The sequence below is a fragment of the Musca autumnalis genome, unplaced genomic scaffold (genome assembly GCF_047663935.1).
Source record: "Musca autumnalis isolate F117 unplaced genomic scaffold, ASM4766393v1 scaffold_4, whole genome shotgun sequence".
NCBI lineage: Eukaryota > Metazoa > Arthropoda > Insecta > Diptera > Muscidae > Musca > Musca autumnalis.
The window spans coordinates 104,577,757-104,591,188 of NW_027411977.1; the positions used below are offsets into that span (position 1 = coordinate 104,577,757).

Here is a 13,432-nt window from a genome sequence, read left to right on the forward strand (position 1 = left end):
AGACTATCTTATTATAATATTTGCTCCTAACAGATTTACTCTTTTTCTAGGAATATTTAGTTGAAATTTAAGGTAGGTCAGCCCATATATTTAATCAATTTAAATTTGACTATGTCATTCATTTTCATTTTAATTTAGAAAGAAAAGGGAATAAAAACTTTCTATGCTGTTTTGGTTACATGTATGATCTTACAAACTAAGAAAACTAAAAGAATTCAAATATAATCTTACAGTCTACTATTTACATATATACATATTTACAAAGGTTTTAAATAAAGTCATTTTTACTACATTAATATTGTTCAGTACTATATACTAAATTATTTTCATCCATATTCATTGTTCCATATCTTCGGTTATAGAAGACAATTTTTCCATTATTATTAAAAATCATTTCATTATTTTTTAAATGCATCAAGCACATAGGAGAAAGATGTCCATCATTTTGTATGTAACGCACAAAGTCTGTTTCTTCAATTTTACAGCTTTCAACTAATGTATTGATATGAGTTGTACAACTTTCTATGAATTTAAGTGCTAAATTCATCATGAACTTGTCTATCCGTTCAAGTTTACTGGCAAGATATAATGCTCTTCTGGATGGCGATTTAAATCTTCCGTCCTCTGTCTTTTTAGTTCTCATATTTAGACAATACCCAAGCATTCTTCGTTCGAACACTCTAATTCTTTCCATTTGTCGGGAAGATATGCCATACCAGATAGGGAATGAGTAAGCCATTATCGGTCGTATTAATTGTTTATATAGACACAACTTTATTTTAGTGCTCAAGCCTCTCTTACGACTTAAAACTTGCATTACATTATTAAATGCCACTTTTGCTTTTCTTAATGTGTTATCTACATGTGTGATAAATGAATATTTTTCATCAAATGTTACCCCCAAATATTTTAGTTCTTTAACGTTTTCAATTTGGTTATTATTAATTTTAACTTTTGGAGCAAATTTTCTACCATTATTATATAAACTAGATTTTTTACCTTTAATTATTATTGTTTTACATTTATTAATATTTAGATTAAGCTTCCATGTCATAAAATATTCATTAAGTTCTTCTAAGTAATTATTTAATTTAGTTTGTGCAAGTTTTGCCTTAGGATGGGTGGCCGCTATTAATATATCATCAGCAAATATCAATAGTAATATGTCACTTTCTGGCTGAGGGATGTCAGCTAAGTAAAGGTTATAAAGGACCGGTCCAAGTACCGAGCCCTGCGGAACTCCTGAACATATATTATGTATACTAGAATTTGCATTTTCTATGGAAACTGAAAATGTTCTGTTACATAAATAGTTCTTTATTAGTCTAACTATAGTTGGATTGAATCCAAATTTGTCAGTCATTTTTGTTATTATGCCGGATTGCCATACGGTGTCAAAAGCCTTTTGAAAATCCAGGCTTACCGCAATGGTGGCGCTTCGATTATTAAAACCATTTGAAACTTTATTGGATAATGCAATAAGTGCATGCGTCGTTGAATGTCCCTTGCGGAACCCAAACTGACAATCTCTTAATACATTATTATTATCTATATGTTCTTTTATTTTTTCTAAGATAAATATTTCTAATAATTTGCCTAAATTTGCTAACAGTGATATTGGTCTGTAGCTATTTGGTTTCGTAGGATCTTTTCCAGGTTTTAGCACGGGTACAACCCTAGCATGCTTCCATTTTCTTGGAAAATAACCTATGTTGATACACTGGTTAAAAATAATAGCAATCCTATTCCAAAAATTGCTATTAATTTTTTTGAGAATAAAATTTGGTAAGCCATCTCCACCACTACTTTTTTTATTTTTTAGATTCTTTAAGGCTGAGCCTATATCATTACTTGTTATTAATTTGGTACCCTCTCTTTCGATGTATGACGAACTACCATCAGCTAAAATGTAGTCACTAAAATTATAGATCGGCGTATGCTGTTCTGTGTTGATTTCTATTTCAGGTAAGTTGCAATTCGCTTGTACCTTGGAAAATTCATCAGCTATTAGGCAGGCCTTGTCTAAATTATTTGTTTTATTGACACCATGTTCATCCACTAAATCATGCATCTTTCTTCTTTCTGAACTGCAAAATTGTTTTACCTTTTTATACATGTCACCATTGCATCGAATACTGACCAACTTGTCTGTATAATATCTTTCTTCGAAAATACTGATCTTTTCCTGTATTATTTTATCCAAACACCTTAAAATAGTACTAAGAGTGTTGTATTCATTTATGTCAAGGACTCTATATCTTCTTCTTCTCAACGTTTTTTTCTGCTTTATTAATTCCAATATGTCTTGAGGTAATTCTGCAAGCATACCATGTTTAGCTTTAAATTTTTTCATACTATTATCCATAGCACCCCTAATTATTTCTGACAATATATCAACATCATTATCAATTTCTTCCAAAGTTGCATTTCTATTTGTAGGAAGGCATAGTCTATGCTTATGTTCGTCCATTGAATTATTGAATACATTTTTATTAAAACTTTTAAAGTCAAAGAATTCTTCTTCTATTCTCCTTTCTAGTGTACTAGATACAACATTTATCATTATGGCCTTATGATCCGAATTATAGTCCAGTGTCTCGACACATCTGGTTGGGTCATTTGCCGATATTCCTATATTAGTTGTTGTCATGAATATATCTATAAATGATTGAGTATTAAATGTACATCTAGTTGGTTGATTTGTAGGTCTTATTAAGATATTGGGAGATGTGTCGAGCCATTCAGCCAATACCCTGCCACTTGCATTGTATTTGGTTCCCCCCCAAAGCGGATTCTTAGCATTTAAATCGGCACCAATTACTGCCTCCTTGTTTCCTATTAAGTTGTTAATATTCATTAGATCGGCTTCAGCAATCGTTCCTTGAGGTCTCTTGTAAAGCGACATGACCAGCATGTTGTTACAGTGTCCCTTAAGTTCAACTACGGTTCCCTCTATCTCTCCTAAGTTGGCTTCGATACGTTCGGCCTTAATCCAGTCCTTTACCAACACCGCTGTCCCCCCTCCGCGGCCATCCATCCTATTTTGCCTAAATATGGTGTAATGTTTTATTTGTAGTTTGTGTCTATTAGAGAGCTTATGCTCAGCTAATAGCATTACGTCAGGATTATATTTTTGAATAAACAAATTTAAGTAATGTCTCTTCTGACGAGAGACCGCAGAGTTAATATTGATGAAAATAATTTTTAAATTAGTCATTTAATCTTAGTTCTAATAATAAACCTAAAATAGCCTGGGCTCTTTCTTCGTCGCTTACTAGATTTTTACGAGTTTTGGCATACTCGTCTATCTTTTGTAGAGTGGTCAACATGTCCTTCCCTATATATTTCTTGCAATCATTATTGAATATTTCAAAAGCTTTAACACCATTATTTGATGTGTTTTGCTTTGGTAATGTAACTCCATTATATGTTATTTTTTGACTTGGTAATGTAACTTGGTTTCGTCTAGATGCTCCTGCATATGATACATTAGCATTAACAACGGGTGCCATATCATTAATTAAATATGAAACTGGTTCATCTTTTTTTTGTGTAAGTCTTTCAACAAGCCTTGCTCTTGTTGGACATTTTTTGTCGCTAGCTACATGTCCATCGACATTACAGTTAGCACAGTGTACTGGTAGACCAATTTGTCTAATGACTTTACCTGTGACTGAGTCAGTGGTCATGTTTTCCATTGTATTCTCCTCCCTTGGGGGAATTGTGCAAGATTTTGGCTCATGAGATTTGCCACACTTTACACACCTATAAGGCATGTTGCAATTAATAGCAACATGCCCAAATCTTTGGCATTTTTTGCATTGAATAATGCCATCTCTACGATAATATTCTATATATACTCTACCACCGTATATATATTTATGTCTTATTAAAGCTCTAACATCTGAATCATTTGAAAGTCGTAAAATCCATCTGTTCTTTTTTAATTTTATAGCTTTTTGAATAACTACGTTCAAGTCTGTTCCATCAAAGTAAGCTTTGATTTCATCTTCCTCGTATGCACTTGACAAATTTCTAACGTACATAGTAATAGGTTTTTCATCTTTAGGAGAGTAAGTGTAGAAAGAATATTTTAATTCATTAAACATAGTTTTTACTTTAATGTGGTCTTCATTTTTCTCAAGCTTCAGAATGACCATATTTTTGTTGATTATATTAGTAGTAAATAGAGTATGACCTAACAAACCTCTAACTTTATTGTAAATTTCCTTAGAATCAATGTTATATACTTTAAAAATAGGTGGTGGGCTGACCTTACCATTTTTCAAATTTATCTGTTTTTCAGGTGCTGCAATAGTTTCGCTCATTTCTGGAACCACAGTCGATATAAGCTTATCAGCATTTTGGTTTTCTGGTAATTCTCCACTTTGGACTTCCATATTGTCTTCGTTTGTATTGGTGACCATGCACACTTTTACTCTGCGTCTCGCTTTTAGAATAGTTTTGGGTACCGCCGTACCGAAGCCACTGCTTGCTTCGGCAGCCCCATCAGTTGTTTTATTTGTATCACTTGCTTGTTTAGTGATGTCACAGTTTTGGGTTTTAAAAATTGTAAGTTCATTTTCAAGTTCATTTATTCGGGCATAGCATTTTTCCCGATCATTGACAAGTTCTTGTATCATATTCTTTAATTTTAAGATTTCATCTTTATAATCTGAATCAGTGCCACTTGCATTATTTTTAGATTTCCTTTTCTTTTTATTTCGTTTACGTGAGGTATCTTGCACATCCGTAGCGGTTGTGCTACCATCACTTAAAGTCTCTTTATTTTCCATTATTGTAGTTTAGCGACTACTATGCGCTTCTCAAAGTTTTTAGGTACCTTGGCAAAAATGCCAGGCCCAAATTGTGAAAAGAATTTACTCTCTTGTGATTGGCTAATCACTTCGAGCACAAAATTCAAATTGTCAATAATATTAGCACTTCACTTTAGTATTGCTATCACTTTCACACTTTTAGCTTTTAAATTCACTATCACTAGATGTGCACAGTTCAACAGCTCAAGAGCGAATCCCTTAAGTTTTAACCTATCTGGCTTTTATACCAAATGACTTCGTCATTAAAGTAAAAACTTCAAAATATTACAAGTAAAAAAAGTATCAGTTGGCTTTGCCGACAGAGATATACCATCAGCCTATGTGAATTGAAACTTACGTCTACGGACAGATCGAATGTATTTAGGGTCTTTTTAGAATTCTGTGGCCCTTTTTGGACATTTGAGCTTGCCAACAAAAATGTGGATTAGGAATAAAGTTCAAAAGTGTTGCGGAGGAGGTGCTTAAAGAATGGACCGACTTGGTCGGTCCATTATGAAATTTGATCTTATTTTGGGAGTCCTATATTTTCGATAGATATCGCACCCACTACACGCAGAAAAATTTATGTTAGAAATATGTTTGGGACCGGTTGCAAACAAATATATGTTTGGGACCGGTTACAAACAAATATATGTTTGGATCCAAACATAATATGTTTGGGTCCAAACAAATATATGTTTGCAACATTTTGTAACATATCTCAATTTGATATGTTTGGGTAAAACCTATTTTTATACCCTCCACCATAGTATGGAGGGTATATTAAGTTTGTCATTCTGTTTGTAACACATCGAACTAATCATTTGCGACCCTATAAAGTATGTATATATGTACGTCTGTCCGTCTGTCTGTCCGTCTGTCCGTCTGTTGTAATCACTCTAGCGTCCGCAATAATTGAGATAGAGTGCTGAAATTTTGCACCCGAGGGTCTTTGTTCCATAGGCAGGTCAAGTTCGAAGATGGGCTATATCGGTCCACTTTTTGGTATAGCCCCCATATAACGGTACCTCCGGATTTGATGTATTTTGACGTTCTTCGCCACATTTGCAGACCGAATTAGCTAAAATTTGGCACTTAGGGTTCCTAGTAATCAACAAACTTATATCCCAAAGGATATGGGCATAGGTCCATGTTTTGGTATAGCCCCCATATAACGGTACCTCCCGATTTTCGGTATTTTGAGAATTTTAGCCAAAATTTGTAACCGAAATATCTGCAATTTGACATTTGAGGTTCTCAGTGGTCATGAAACATCTCCACCAAACATCGTCAACATAGGTCCATGTTTTGGTATAGCCCCCATATAACGGTACCTCCCGATTTTCGGTATTTTGAGAATTTTAGCTAAAATGTTTAACCGAACTAGCTGTAATTTGCCACTTGAGGTTCTCAGTGGTCATGAAATATCTCCACCAAGCATCGTCAACATAGGTCCATGTTTTGGTATAGCCCCCATATAACGGTACCTCCCGATTTTCGGTATTTTGAGAATTGTAGCCACAATTTGTAACCGAAATATCTGCAATTTGACATTTGAGGTTCTCAGTGGTCATGAAACATCTCCACCAAACATCGTCAACATAGGTCCATGTTTTGGTATAGCCCCCATATAACGGTACCTCCCGATTTTCGGTATTTTGAGAATTTTAGCTAAAATTTTTAACCGAACTAGCTGTGATTTGCCATTTGAGGTTCTCAGTAGTCATGAAATATCTCCACCAAGCATCGTCAACATAGGTCCATGTTTTGGTATAGCTCCCATATAACGGTACCTCCCGATTTTCGGTATTTTGAGAATTTTAGCCACAATTTGTAACCGAAATATCTGAAATTTGACATTTGAGGTTCTCAGTGGTCATGAAACATCTCCACCAAACATCGTCAACATAGGTCCATGTTTTGGTATAGCCCCCATATAACGGTATCTCCCGATTTTCGGTATTTTGAGAATTTTAGCTGCAATTTTTAACCGAACTAGCTGTAATGATCGGTATTTTGAGAATTTTAGCTACAATTTTGTCTATTCAAAAATAATCGTCAATATAGGTCCATGTTTTGGTATATCCCCCATATAACTGTACCTCCCGTTTTTCGGGAATTTTCAGTGGTCACGAAATTTCTTCACTAAAATTCGTCAACATGGGTCCATTTTTGAGGGTCTACATTGTTTTGATAAAACTACCTTCAATTTGACTCTTGATGTTCCCTGCAGCTATAAAACTTTTCCGCCAAAAAATTTAATGATAGGTTGACTCTTTGACATAGCCCCGTAGGTGGTACCTTTCACCTAGCTGAACACATTTTTTTAGATTAGATCAGATAACACTGTGCAACAAAATGGAGGTGAAAGCCTGGGGCACGGAAAATTCCTCTTGGGGAAGAAAGGCCTTGGTGAGTATATTATGAACCCCGAAGGACAGATCCGCCGTGAGTCGAACTTCCGCCTTATGGCGTGATGAAATTTTTTTAGAGACCCTGTGGGCTATCAGGAATTAGCGTTATATCTTTGTTTACTGTTGCTTAAGTGCTCGACAAAAACAACAAACAAAGATATAATGCTAATTCATGATAGCTTACAGGGTCTCTTGCAAAAACTTCATCACGCCATAACGCGGAAGTTCGAATCACGGCGCATCTGTCCTTCGGGGTTTTTAATATACACACACCAAGGGCTTTCATCTCCAAAAGGAATTATCGCTGTCCCAACATTTGTGTTCACAGTGTAATTTAAGCAATAGCGGGAGGCAGTAGAAGTCTAACCATTATCGAAAGTTGTCCCACCTAAAATTGTAAAAGGACCCTAATTATTCCATTTTAATTAAGACTATTTTATGGTGGAGGGTATAAAAAGTTCGGCCCGGCCGAACTTAACGACTTTTTACTTGTTTATGTTAGAACATTTTTTTCATGGGTGGAGAGAGGATGTTTGTCAACGAGAGTAATAACAGTGCTCTCGCGGATGTGGTATGCTGTTTTATAATAAAGAGTTGTGTGCATTGTATAATAGAAGACGTAGAAGCGAAGAAGGGGGCTTTGGTGGCATGTATGCGTCAAACACGTGTGTTTCTTGTTTTGTTGTTGTTAACCATTTTAGCAGGCGAAGAAGAAATTATATGAATTATATTTTTTTTCTTTCTTCAGTGTTTTAGTTGCCTTTGTAGAGTCAAGACGGTAAAGTGATTGAATAAATCAGTGTTTTTTGTTTTCTTTAAGAAATTGTGCTTTTTAGTAAATTAAATTCCCAATACATTTTATAATTGAATCGGAAAGTTGAATGGAATTATTTCATTGGACAAGGAAGAAATCGCATTTAATATTGGTAATTACATACATACTTATGTATATTTGAAATATGGCATATCCATATTTATTTAATACATTACATAATCATTTGATTCTAGATTCCGATTCCCCGCTGATGATTTCAACTATGAGGACAATTTGTTTTATTTCACAACTAAGGAGAACCGTTCAACTACGTTTCTATATATTTTTCCTTTTTAAAAGTGTGACTATTTACAAATTATTTCAATCAGTTTTTCTTTTATTAAAGTGTTTTACATTTAATTTTACGCTCCCTTGCTCTCGGTAAGCGCCCACTGGTGCATGTGTTTGTTTTTTTTTTGTGCCTTTTGGGTTTGTATTTGTTTGCACCCAAACATATAAAATGTTTGCACCCAAACATAAAATTGTCTCCACCCAAACATATCTTTGTTTGCACCCAAACATAAATATAGTTGCACCCAAACATATATATGTTTACACCCAAACATATATTTGTTTGCAGACCCAAACATATATTATGTTTGGGACTGTTGCAAACATATATATGTTTGCTGCAAAATATGTTTGGGACAAATGTTAGAGAGGCCGGTTTTTTTTTTGCGTGTAGTCACTTCAGTGGGTCATTGTTTAATTTTTCGACCAGTATACCAGGAAGCATGGACTTGTCCACGCTATACATAATATCGCTTTAAACTGGATCACAACGAACAGCATCGGTATACATTTCCAAAGGATCTTCGAACAGAACCTAAACTGCACTTAAACACAAATGTTGAACTTTTGTGGGGGAGGTATCCTAAAGAGAGGAGCCATATGGACCATTTCAGAAGTTCAAATAAATTTGGACAAAATACTAGGAGATCCAATATTTGTACCAAATTGGTTACTACGTTTAAGAGATATCGTCCATACTATTTTAGTGACATTTTTTAAATATTGGGGGGAAGTACCAGAAGTTGTGGTAGGCATTGCCCATCTTCGAACTGAAATCAAGTTTGGGCAAAATATGACGAAAGTCAAATTTTGGACCAAATCGGTTCGAGAATTAACATGCTCACCAGCCATTACATATGGTACGAGTACCATAAGGGTTTTTTTACAACCTTCGGGCGGTTTTCTCAAGAAGTATGAACTTGCCACTATAAAAGCTTTTACCGTCGTAATTGAGGCAGCGAATGCAAGTTGCTTCAACGACTATCAAGGTGATTCGAGAGCAGATCTAAAAGTGAACTTATACGAAATTTTTTGTGGCAGTACCCGAAGGAGTAGACAAATATAGTCCATATTCGAATCTGATTCATATTCGATCCGATCAAAACTGCGACCTGTAGCATGATTACAAAGTGTAGATGGAAAGGCAGACGGAGTGATGGAGGGACACACATAGCCAAATCGACTCAGCTCGTTGAGACATTATTTTTGGTATATAAGTATGGGTCTACGTCGTTTTCTACAAAACTAACTTATAATAACCTCCCCACATAGTAGTGTACGTTGTAAATAGTAAAAAACTATTTTATATTTATAACTTTCTTCGCAAGTATTGTTCAAATTGCCGAAATACACCTTATCGTTATCATATACACCAAGACCTCGCTTTGCTATAAACACCAATGATTCCACTTAAACAAATACAATATTAGATTTGTCGGTTACCCACAAATTTGTAAAAATTTTGACAAATTTTTACTGGAAGTCTGTTAACACAAAATTCTGCAAAAGGCAGCGATTCGAGAGATACATTTTGACAGCTATTGTACTAAGAGTTTACAAAGCAAGAGCTGGTCAAATTTTTCTTCCAAGAAGGGATTTATTGGATTACGTATGTATTGACATCTATTCGTAAAATAAGAAAAAAATAGAGAATAAAAGACTTCGTAAAAATAGAGTACGGGCACCTAAAATAGTGTACTGTACTCTACATTATAGTACGATTGGTCACCGTAATGTAAAGGCGTCGTTCCATAGGAGTCATTTGACATGTCTTGTCTCCTCTACATAGAGAAATCACTAAAATAATTTATTCTCATGCATTTTTAACATTTTTTGTTTAGAGGTTATGTAAATTTCGACCCGACCTAATTTAACTATTGTTTTATTTGTATTATTTCAATCATGTGGTGAAAAATGAGGCAGAGTTTATTCCTGTCACTTCTTGTCGTACGTATTAGATACTTTGATACTCGTGATACATGGAGTCATTTCCAGTTAGAGGTGTATTATAGCTGTAATGGATTAAACAATATTCAGGTCCAGTCTCAGACGGACTTATTTCAAACCGACTTTAGATTTAATTAGCAGACAACTTCTTAATAATTGGGTATAGTATATTGTCCTTTTACAAAACTCTGAATAAATCTTGTCCGGCAACATTTCAAATGCTGAATTTTGAAACGATATTACAATTTTCATATTCTGTAGTCCACACCATGGCACAATTACCCAGGTAGTGGCATCTTAAAATTTTGAATATGTTATGTCAAAACTTTCTTTATGTTGTTGGGGAGAATACAACAAAAATAATTTTTTTATAAAGGGATTTGACTTTTCATATTCGATCAGCTGGTGTGATACCACTACCTGGTTGTTCTGCCATGGTCCACACATATTTTAGAAATATTAGGTGTGTCTTTTTACTTACTAAATGTTGCTGAAACATTTTTTAGCAACTTTTCCTCTATGCAACTGTCAAATTCGCAACAATTGGTGTGTCTTTTTACTTACTAAATGTTGCTGAAACAATTTTTTCAGCAACTTTTCTTTATACAACTATCAAAATTTGAAACATTTGTAATAATTATTACAAATTATCGAGTACGCAGACACACTTATTAGTAGTAATTATTACTAATTATAACGTATAAAGACACATCTAATGTATGTAACAAATCGAAATAAATGTCATTTTCGATCCGAATAAAATTCTAAGTTCTATTAGTATGTAAGTCTGGTCTTCCGTCTGTCTATTGAAATCAAGATACATCTCCTAATATTTAAGATACAGCTTAATAATTTGAAGAATTTCTCCAAGGATGCTTGGTTGGGTCATATCGGTCCACGTTTTGATATAGTCCCCATAGAACAGTACCGCCCGATTTTCGGTATTCTCCATTAAATTTGGAGTTTAGTCTTCCCAAGGAGTATAAAACATTATCACATAATATGGTCAATGCCAGCCCATGTTTGATAAAGCCTCCTGATTTTCGGCATTTTCAAGGTTTTAGCCATATTATCCAACCAAAGTGGCTTTAATTTGGTTTGTTGTTCTCCGTTGGGGTCGTAAATATTTCTGCAGAGAATTGTCGGTATAGGTTTGATATAGATCCAACGAAATGGCTAAAGTTTGATAGTTGTTGTTGTAGCAGCATGGATACCTACGTACATTCATACATTAATGCTAGGTTGGTAACCGCTTTCCCAAACACTGTAGTTTCGTGTCAATCCGGTACGATAGAAACCGCTGCCGTTTGATTGAAAAATTTTCCTTCGCGGGCCGTAAATATTCCTGCAGAGAATTTTCGGTATAGGTCCACGTTTTGATATAGCTCCCTAGAACGGAACCGCCCGATTTTCGGTATTTTGGATTTACCCTTATTGTCCCACGGATGTGTCAATTTGCTGAGCAGAGTATAAAATTTCGGCCCGAACGAACATAGCGCTTTTTTCTTGCTTTTAACAGAGTGCCGTTGGAATTATCAAGATTTTGTTACATTGAAAAACGTTATCTTTATCGAGCTATTCCAGGGATTGAAATCAATGTTCATGGCGTTTATGTAGTCCCACTTGCCACATTTGGAGATGTTATATATAATTATAAAGTTTTCACAAATCGGATACGACCGCTGTATACACCCACCCAAAACACCCAATAATGATATATGCCACAATTACAATTGTATTGCATATCAATATCTGAAATAATCTCTAAGATTTTGCATTGTAAGCTGCTATTTTAGTCATTTTGAATATCTTTTGCTGATTTCCCAAACGAATTTTCCGGAATTTCGGTCAAGTGACATTTCAAGTTATCGGGATTTTACTGTATTCCAAAACGTGTGGCTGATCGCGCTATTCCACTTATACAGTAGTGCTTTTTAGCGTGTTTGTAGGCACACTTACCAACATTAGCTATATTATCAGAAATAATACACTTTAGAAAAATTGGGCTCACCGCGATATTTTACTTTCTCGACGACCATTCCTGGTCAAGACAGTAATTACCATAGTATTCCAAACAACATTTAAACAATACGTTCAAAAAATCTTAGATTTCACGTTTTCTTAAAAAATTTGTGGTAGAAGTACCGCGGTCCCTCCACTTAGTCCTGCAAAAATAGTTTAAACCTATTCTCAGACCTACAAACTGAACATACAAAATTTCATCAAATTCGGTTCAGCCGTTTCGGAGGAGTTCAATTTCGAACATCGTGACAGAAGAATTTTATATGTATAATTCAGAATATTAACAAGTAAAAAAGTACGTATCAGTCGGCTTTGCCGACAGAGACATACCCTCAGCCTATGTGAATTGAGACTGACATCTACGGATAGATCGAATGTATTTAGTATCTTTTCAGAATTGTCTTGCCCTTTTTGGACATTTGAATTTGCCGAAAAAAATGATTCAAAAGTGTTGCGAAGGAGGTCATTATGGAAGTGGATGTTATTTTGGGAGTCACATCTTTTCGATAGATATCTCGCCCACTAGTCATTTCAGTGGGTCATCGTATAACTTTTGGACCAGTATGTGAGGAAGCATGAACTTGTCCACGGAAAACGTAATATCGTTGTAATCAGGACCACAACGAACAGCATCGGTATACATTTCTAAAAGATCTTCGAACAAACCCTAAAATGCACTTAGAGAAAAATGTTGAACTTTTGTGTTGGAAGATCCAAAGTATGGACCAAATGAGTTGCTCCGTTCTAGGCATACCACAGAAGTTGAGGACCGGTATTGCCCATCGTCGAACTGCAACTAAGTTTAGACAAAATATGAGGAAGGCCAAATTTTTTACATACATGGGTTAATCAATTCGAGAGTTATCGTGCTCTTCAACCACTACATATGGTGCCATAGGGAGTATGGACTTGCCACCGACAAAACTTTTACCGTGGTAATTGAGGCAGCGAACAAAAATCAAAGTGATTCGAGAGCAGGTTTTAAAGTGAACTTTTCCGAAATTGTGTGAGGGAGCTTCCTAAAAGAGTGGACAAATATAGTCCATATTCTAATCTGATCTATATCTGGTAGATATATTAAGATGTGCAAAGTATGGACCAAATATGTAACTTCCTTCAAGAGTTAT

At 35.0% G+C, this 13,432-nt stretch overlaps 1 pseudogene; it reads left to right on the forward strand.

The window, feature by feature from the left end:
* LOC141403036 (uncharacterized) overlaps window positions 1–13,432 on the forward strand; it is a 1,250,555-nt pseudogene that overhangs the window by 853,426 nt on the left and 383,697 nt on the right.